Source organism: Pavona decussata, unplaced genomic scaffold, assembly GCF_977016875.1.
Source record: "Pavona decussata unplaced genomic scaffold, jaPavDecu1.1 SCAFFOLD_155, whole genome shotgun sequence".
Lineage (NCBI taxonomy): Eukaryota > Metazoa > Cnidaria > Anthozoa > Scleractinia > Agariciidae > Pavona > Pavona decussata.
Window position 1 is genome coordinate 2,791,523 of NW_028145567.1, and position 9,067 is coordinate 2,800,589.

Consider the following 9,067-nt stretch of genomic DNA (forward strand, 5'->3'; position numbering starts at 1 on the left):
CAAGAAACCACGACAACAACACCAACGAAACCGTCGCTTGAAAAAATATAAGTTCTCGTTGTTTGTACTACTTTGCGATTATTCCAATTCGTTCAACTTGTACAATGTGGCCAAACTACCCAGTAACGGAACAGGTGGGAACGACGTTCAACTTCGGTTGAGACACAATGAAAAATTTAACGTCGTGTGCTCACGTTCTCCGCAAAACCTTAAATTTTGGTCATTTCACATTGTTGTTTGGCCGAGTCCGTACGGCAAAGAAATGTACCAAAATTTATAAGACATGTGCAGGGCATTTGTTTTCATCATTTAAATCCTGTTGTTTTGTGACGTTCTCTTTGCCGTCGCTGTAGTAGCTTCTTAAACTGACTCCCTAATATGAAACAAGAGCGACGACTGCCGAGCAATGCCTTACCTAGCTAGGAAGAGCAAAGTTATTGTCGTTAAAACATCAAACTTTGACATTTCTATGTGAAAGAGCCTGCCATAGAATCCTTCAGTAATGATCTATATTGATTCGCTTACAATAAAACCCCAGCTAAGCCAGTAAAAATAAAAAGGTATTTTACTTTGTACTTGCCATTAAAATCAGATAAAGAAGGTTCTGGAAGTTATAAAAGAGAGATTGAACCATGCGAAAGAAAAAAATTGATGAGGTCAAAATTAAATTCGACAATATGCGACTACTTCCCCAAAGGTTAAAGTTAGCTCTGAGAAGAAACAAATCGTCATCTGATGAAAAAAAAAAAAAAAAAAAAAAAAAAAAAAAACGCAAGAAGGATAATCAAACTCATGAATTAGTTCACTGACGGAAGCACTTATTTCCAAGAAACACTTTGCAACTTTAAGCCAGTTTATCTACTTGATAAGGACCCGTTTAATGTAGTAATCTTCTCAGTCATCTTCAGTTTATGTCACTATTTCAGATACGTTTAATCTCACTGTCTTTATCGTGATGGGCCTTGACTGAAAGCCACCATTTTAATTTTCTTTTTTATTAGAAAAAGAAGTGGCGTTCTTGATAAATGATGAAATCACCCACTGCAGGACCAATGTGCGACAAAGCTCGAGCATGCGCTCTTGATATATAATATTGGTGATTATTTTCGACGAATACAGTGTTGGGAAAGCGATTTCGAGTCAGTTAGTTTTCCAGTGTTTTTTTGCGTAGGGTTGGCGTCGATTGATGAAACACGGCTTAATCACTGCACCCATGCTGTTCCGAGTTATGATGGCATTAATCGAGTAAAAGAAGGAATACTTTTGAATACTTTTGACGGAGCCGGAAATATAGTATAAATAAATTCAGTATGCTAAGTAATTCTGGCTTAACGTCTTCCCAGAATCCGCATTTGTATAAAATGCCGCGAGCTACTTGCTCTGGTTGGTCGTCCTAAGTCGCAAGCAGAAGTCAGTCGGCTACCAGTTCTTTTGGCGCTAAACTCGTGAACCTTGCATTTTCGAATTCGTGGGCTCGTTGTAGTTCTGATATGAAGCTTCTTGCTGTCATCTTTGGCTACCTTCTGCCTTAGGCATAGGAAAATCTCGTAAAGCAACAAAATGTACAGAGCAACAACCATCAAAGCATCGAGATTTTCCATATTTTTTCGGCTCAAATCGCAAGTAAAGTCGACCCAGTTTCTGCGTATAAAGCCGCGGCCATTTCGTGCGTCTTCGACGTTGAAAGGGTTATGAATTGTAATCACAATCTGGTCGAATTCTTTGTATAATTACGCAAAACCTCAGGGACATTTGCAGAGTAATTACCGTCGATTCGCTGAGAAGTTTGTCATTCTTATTTATACTTGCACCTGTTTGAAGCAAGTTCTGTATAGAGCAACTTATACCACGGCTTTCAGAAATTTTAATTTCTTAAATAAAATGTGGTCCACAGATATGGAGATAAGGTCGAGCGATTTTTATATTGGAAGCCTTCGGGTCTTTCCGTGCTTAATTCCACTGACTAAAATATAAAGAGTTTCTTCAATGTAATGATAGCTTGACAAAGTAAATCCCTGGTCTTAGTGTTCTACTGAAATCAGTATTATCACAACAAGAAGTGATTAAATATTGATGATGATAAAAATCTGTGGCCTTTTCTAATATTTTTAGCCTTAAATTCGTACCCTGAGGCCATCAATTTTTAATACATTGTTGCGAATATTTTTTTAAAAGGATTGAAATTTGTGTAGACTATTAACGTTTTATTAGCTTGTATGTCGAAGAAAGGTGTATATACTTTTAAGACGGAAGGACAGTATTTTTAAAACCAGTCGATGAACAATATGGGCGATTTGAGAAACCTTGCTACCGCTTCTGTGCTGTCAAAAATATTGTTTCTGTCCTAGATCTTTCAATAATCTCATGTTGTCACAAAAAAGACAACACAAAAGCCAAAATGACATGATATGGCATGGTAAATGGCGGACATGAAAGTTGCCATAGAATAGCAGTCAATTTGTCTGATGCATTGCTCAACATGAGACAATTTTATGTGGGAAAATTCAGTTAATTGCAAGCTGACAGTGCAATGGAAAAGATATTGTCTTTCTCTTTGTCCCAGCTGTAACTGGGCCTCCTAGTTAGCTTTTGTTCCAGATTTGGAATGGTATTTGAACATGAACGCGCGCGTTTTACACCGATCAGAAGGCATCGCTTTTCCTCTAATAAATCCCCACACTTTTAGCTGAAATACAAGAATACCAAACAAAGAAAAATATAAAAATTAAAAACAACCAATTAACATTTATCAGATTAAATTAAAGAAATGAAACAAAAAGTAAATGAAAAATAAAAACACACATTATATTGATTTCAATATCATGCTTTTGGTTAGCCAATAATTTAATTTTATATTCACAAACTTTTTATTCAAACTTTATTTTTAAGATTGTTAATCGGTAGATTTTTTTCATGAAAGTCAAAGGCATCAGTAGTGTTGGTCTGGTATGTTTTTAACACAGTTAATCTATATGTTCCACAGAGGCCACCAATCGGGAACAGCCTAGGGGTGCGAGGAATCAGTAATTGCTCTTACTTTTGCAGTTTTTGGCGTTTTTAATGTATTTTCAGGCCCTAAGACAAAACAAACCTTTATCTGAAGAATAACAATTAAAAGTAAAAAACAAAATAATGCACCCTTCCTTGAGCGAATTGATTTTTGTCCCTGCTTTTTGCATTACTTCCACTAGATCTGACTCCGGTAAAAACACCCGAGCTGACGATCGCGAAATCCTTTTTTAACGTGTTTAAAATCGCAGGTCCCAAACTATTTCTTGGGAATTTTTTCCACAGAAATGTCTAAACTATATTTCTGGTTTTAGCTAATATGTTGAACTTATAAATTTACCTCCGGGTTGTGGCTACAGTGGTCGTGACGGGCTTGGTGTTAGTTTTGTCCTCGGTTAATCATTTCAAGCTTAAGGACAAAAAAAAATGACTGTGCCATAAAACATAGCAAAACATTAATTTTAACAGTGCGTATATGAATTTGTCGGGAAAACTCCCCAAAATCCACCGTATGCCGCTGTACATTTTACCACAATAAACTAACACAGCCAAGAGGCACATAAAAAGCCATATCTGTTTTTTGCGAAATTTGTTCCTGTACTAACAACATTGTGCATGCTAGGTTTGAAGTTTTTAGAATTTTTCTGTGTGTTTCTCATGATGAGCCCTTCTAGGGATTTCGTGCGCTAAGAATTATTGGTAAATGTACCAGTTGCCCTCTTTTTCGCCGAGTACGGTGGATTAGAGCTGTCTGTATGCATATGAGACATGTTAAAGGGATCATTACTTTGTCACCATCCAACTAAACAACACCAACATCGGAAGAGACACTAGGGTGCGTTTCGTTGGGAGAATCCGAATCCGGATTTTTGATCTGATATGAAGATCACTCGGATCATGGAGTATCAGAGGAACCGACGAATCCACTGAGGGTAAGGATTCGTCGGTTCCTTTGATGCACCATAATCCGAGTTATCTTGGATCGAAAAATCCGGATTCGGATTTTCCCAAAGAAACGCACCCTAAAGCCAGCTGGCACCTGGCGATTTTTTTCGCATGTCGCGGTGATGTGGCAGTTTTGAAAACTCATCTGATAAAATCGCCCAACCTGATCGGTTGGCTTTACTGGCCATTCACAGCAATAAACGTAGACTGAATCGCAGGAACGTGCACACTTGGCGAATGCCGGCGAATTTAATCGCAGATGTCTGACATGCCAGATATCAGCGATTTTATACGCCGATCGCGGCAATCGGCGAAAATCGCAATCGCTGCACCGGGCACACCTGGCGATTTTAGCTGATCGCCACGATCGGCGTATAAAATCGCCAGGCCAGTCCACCGCTTACTACGTAGCTTCGGCTTTCCAGGCCTTTTTGGAGATGTATGAACACATGTGTGGACACTGTATAGATACTACGCTCAAGTATGAGCATTAATTCCAATGAAAGCAAGTACTTTTCTGTTGTGTTATGTTATTTTATTATTTTGCTGAAGGGAAGAGGTTTTCTTTCTTTTGATCGTGAATGCTATACAAACGGAGCCAGTAATCCTGTACCGAAGATAGTTCATTGTTTGCTAAAAATACGGTGTCACGGAAGCCCCAACCTCATAATGAAAATATGGATTTCAATGCTGCAGCTTCCGGCTCCCCTCCACTGAGAAAGTTTATTGCTTATCGGAAGCTGTAAAGAAATCAAAACATTCCTTCAGTTTATTTTCGAACTCTTTTAAAACTTAAAAATCGAAAATGGATTTTTGAAATCGGTTTTTTACGCGTTTTATTGATCTTGATGCGGGGCCAAGTATTCTTTTCCGAAAGGTTATGAAAACACAAGCTCTTTGTACGTGCTTGATTGTTACTGAAGAGAGAAGGTCGGTGCCAGTAGAGACCGATAGAAGAAGGAAAGATAAAACAGTACTTGAGACTGATTGAAGAAATAAATAAAGGAAAGATAAGACTACATGGAAAGATAGCAGGTTTGAGGCCACCTTTGCTTCACTCAGCATGGACACCTGAGCCCGTGGAATAAAACTGTCAAAGACTGTAGGCTTTATAGCAATAACGATGACTGAGTGACAGTCACAGTCAAGATGACAATGACAACACATAGCTAATAATGATGACATATATATCTGTCACAGTCCTTCTGTTATTTGGTAAAGTTTCTGAATGTGAAAATAATTGTCCTCAGATGGTACCTTTAGTAGCTGGCCTTGGAACTGTTGTTTTTGTTATTATAGCTGATTCAAATTTAAAATTTTAATATGGGCCTGAACAAACCTACACTGATAGGAAATGACTCGGCGTGATCATCTTCGCTTCTCTGTTTTCCTTTTCAAAGTTACTTTGTTTAGTTAGGCTAATAATAAACAGCCTTATACCCGCACGAACCCGTTATCGTCGGATCTCGGATTGGAAGGGTATTGAGGGGAATGATTTGTTCATTATCCTTACTATTTTAGGGGGCAAAAAAGGGCGTAACTCACCTCCAGAAGAACCTTCAGAGTAATGCTAAGAACAACCTGAACTCATTTTACTCAGGATCGTAACCGAGGTACATGTACACCAACCAAGATGGGTTGAGCGAGTTTTCCCATCAGAGGACCCGTATTTGAAAAAGCACTGTCTTTTTTCTCCGGTTTGGCCTTCTGTCCACACTGAAACTGCATTTTCGACCATGGAACTGATACAGAATCTTTTTGAAGACGATGCAATAACGTTCTTCAGAGTGGACAGGCCCGCCGTTCACACTATTACGGTTAAAAAATATCCGCTTTCAAATTTATTTGGATTAGTGTGGACCAGGCTTGAGTCTTAAATTAGAATTTATCTTTAGCCCTGCGGATACGGCCCCCATCTCTTATCATCACAAGCCAAAAAGTGACGGTTATATTCGCATTTCCCTTTATTTTTATTTGATGTTATTTCTTTCTAAGCCGTTAGGCATTTTTTGGCGATTTCTTGTAATTATCTACAGTCGTTAAATCCTTTGACGATGATTTGTATGTGTATATTCCTCTCACACATCTTCGGCTGTTTATTTCACGGCTTATAACGGCAATCCCAAAAGCAAGCTTTTATTACCAGCCAGTGAAATCAAGAGAATTTTTCCGTTAGTTTTTCTTTCCTCTTATCTTATTTTCTTCTTCTCCTTTGTTTTTAGTATACTTTCAGTACTTCAGAAATGAAATACATCAATATGTATTTTTTTTTTTTTTTTTTTTTTTACTGGCCTGGTCGTCATCGTCAGATCAAGAAGGTAAATAACTAAAGATTTCAACTTCGATCGTCCAACACTGAGAACACCCGATAATCTAGCTTCGATTGGCTGTTTTCTACATCTGATCCACCGGTGTATGTAAAATGTCCTTCATCGCCCTGGGAGATGTTTGATAAAATTAAGTGCCGATTTGGAACTTTGATATCTTCTTGAGTTTTTAGCATCTGAGCATCGACAAAAACAAATCCTCTTTTTAAATAACCCATAATAAAACGGCCCCTTTCATTATGTTTTTAGTTTTCGAGACAGTGGATTATAACCAAAGGCGTAACAACTCACATGAAATGAACTGAACAGAAGCAAAATTGCCAGTACACGGCGGTTTTAATTTTTTTAATTCCAAACTTTACAAAGTAGAATTAGAAAGGAGAATTCTACTTGGTTTTAATTTTACCAGTGGTACATACACCTGAGCAATCAATCATACAGAACGCGAACGGAATTTGCTTAAAGGAAATGGGATTAAACGCTTGGAAGGGATTAGTAAGAGACTTTTCAAGTATCAACAATGGGTAAATGCTATTTAGTATCCGGGGTTATGACATCAGTGTCTGAAAACATTCTAGGCCAACAAATATAGCAAATGAAAAGCACAAACGGAAAGTTTTTCCAGCGCCATTAGGTAACGAACGACGGGTAAAAAGCCTTCGTCGGCATCCTCTGCGGGGACGCCTTATCTTGGGCTCACTAGCTCGACGATATTCTACTGCTTTCAAAACTTTCTGGAACCTTTAACTGTCAAATAAAATTATCTTCAAAACGGCTTTAATCTAATCCTTACTTCTCACCTTTCATGTTGTGTTCAATCTCAAGAATGTGAACTTTCAAGGCTGCAGCGCACGTAAATGCCCATTTCGGCTTCAACATTCGGTTGAACATCCGTTTAACAAAAAATGTTGAAAGCTTGTTGAATCGAATTTAAATCGGTTTAAGTAAACTTTCATTTAACATGCGTACAACATTCCCTCTGTTCTCGAAAATGTTGAATAGTGTTGAAGCCGTTTGAACACTGCATTCAACATTTGCCCATCATCCGTTCAACTTTTGTTGAACGAATTGTAGACCAAATGTTAAAACCGTTAAACTGGCCTTAACAGGTGGCAAAGGAGGCGTTTTTTTCGGGTGTGCGCTCGCGTTGAATTATGGGAAGAGAAGGCGGTGAAGAAGAACGAAATAACGACCCTATTATTTGTACAAAATACAACCAAAAAACGGGATAAGAGGTCACGAAACACATGTCTGAAGATTGATTCAGTAGAATGCATGCACGCTTACTGCCAATTAATACGTAGAATGGCAGCTACGAGAAGCTGTAAGTTCCATCTTCGCTTCGCCGTTAGCTCTCAACAGAAAAGCATGATATCGCAAGTCACGGTTGCATGGACACGTATTTAGCTTACTACTCAGAAATTCCTGCAAAACATGTTCCCGGTCGAGTGTACTATTTCCATAATATATACCCACTCGAGTCAATGAGGAAAACCTAAATAAAAATCAAGAGAAAGTAACACCTCATTCAGTTTCAATTATTTTGCAACCCTCCACTGTAACAACCGTATCTAACTGTTCCCCCCTCTCACACTTTTGTAAGCTATGCTCCCACCACAAAGCCGTATGGTTTGTCTTTTGCACCATTTTGGTCTAAACTGAAGGTGAAGCGGTTTGTACCATATATAGCATCATGTAGATTCTTTTTCCCGGGAATTCATGCGGTTTAAACTGCGGTTCTTATTCGGTATTCAGCGGAAAATTTGAAATTTAAAACAGATAGCTCCCAACCCTCCTCCGATTTTCAAAAGAACGCTCAAGATTTGGAAAGAAACTCGAACTAAAGAGGTTTGAAAGCGTTCGAGTTTTAAACTTTCAAGTTTTCCTGTGCTGGGAGAATTAGCCTGTGAACAGCCGCCCCCGCTCCCCTCAGGAAAAATCGGGACACAGGCTAGCAAGAATAAGAATCGCAGTTTCCATATGATTATGGCTGCATAAGGCATGACACATGATATATTTTGGCAGTGAAACTCACATGGGTTAGCGTTCCCAAACCGGCCTCCCCACATGAACCAGTTGCTAGATTTACGAAGCTGGCCTCTTAAGTTAACATGTATACTAAGTATTGTTCCTAAAGAAGAAAAGCCTGTTGTTGGACTAACAATAGGCTATTGTTAAGCGGGTAATACTCTAAGATATACCTTAAGGGGGGACTTAACCTAAATGTGAATGAAATTTGAAGAGGTTTAAAGAAGGGATTAAGAAAGAAAATGATTTTTGGAACACTAACAGACAGTTGATACCCACGCAAGAGCACCCCAGGTTGCTAGTGGACTAACTTGGTCACTAATTCTTCAATATTTCTTATTTCTCTTAATTTTACCAATCCTTCTAGAAAAACTAACTCCTCCCAAATATACCCCCAAATCACCCAAAAATTCACAAACACCCCACAACATAGGTTCACGGGATGAGCGTAGAGTTTTTGGATTGCTTGAAACGTGAACGAGATATTTCCATTAAAGCCATGTCAAGTGGCGGAAAAATGGCGTTTCGGTTGAATACTAAGTATCTGTTTCTAAAGAATAGCCAGTTGTTGGACTAACAATAGGCTATTGTTAAGCGGGTAATTACTTAAGATACACCTTAACTTTTCTGAAGGGTTTAGTGAACTGTTTCCTCGCTGAGTTCATTATTCCACCGGGATAAGTGCTAGTCTAATTATTTGTTTCGGCCTTTTTCGCTTTGTTTCCAACAATGACCACTGATTTAAACCGCACATTTTA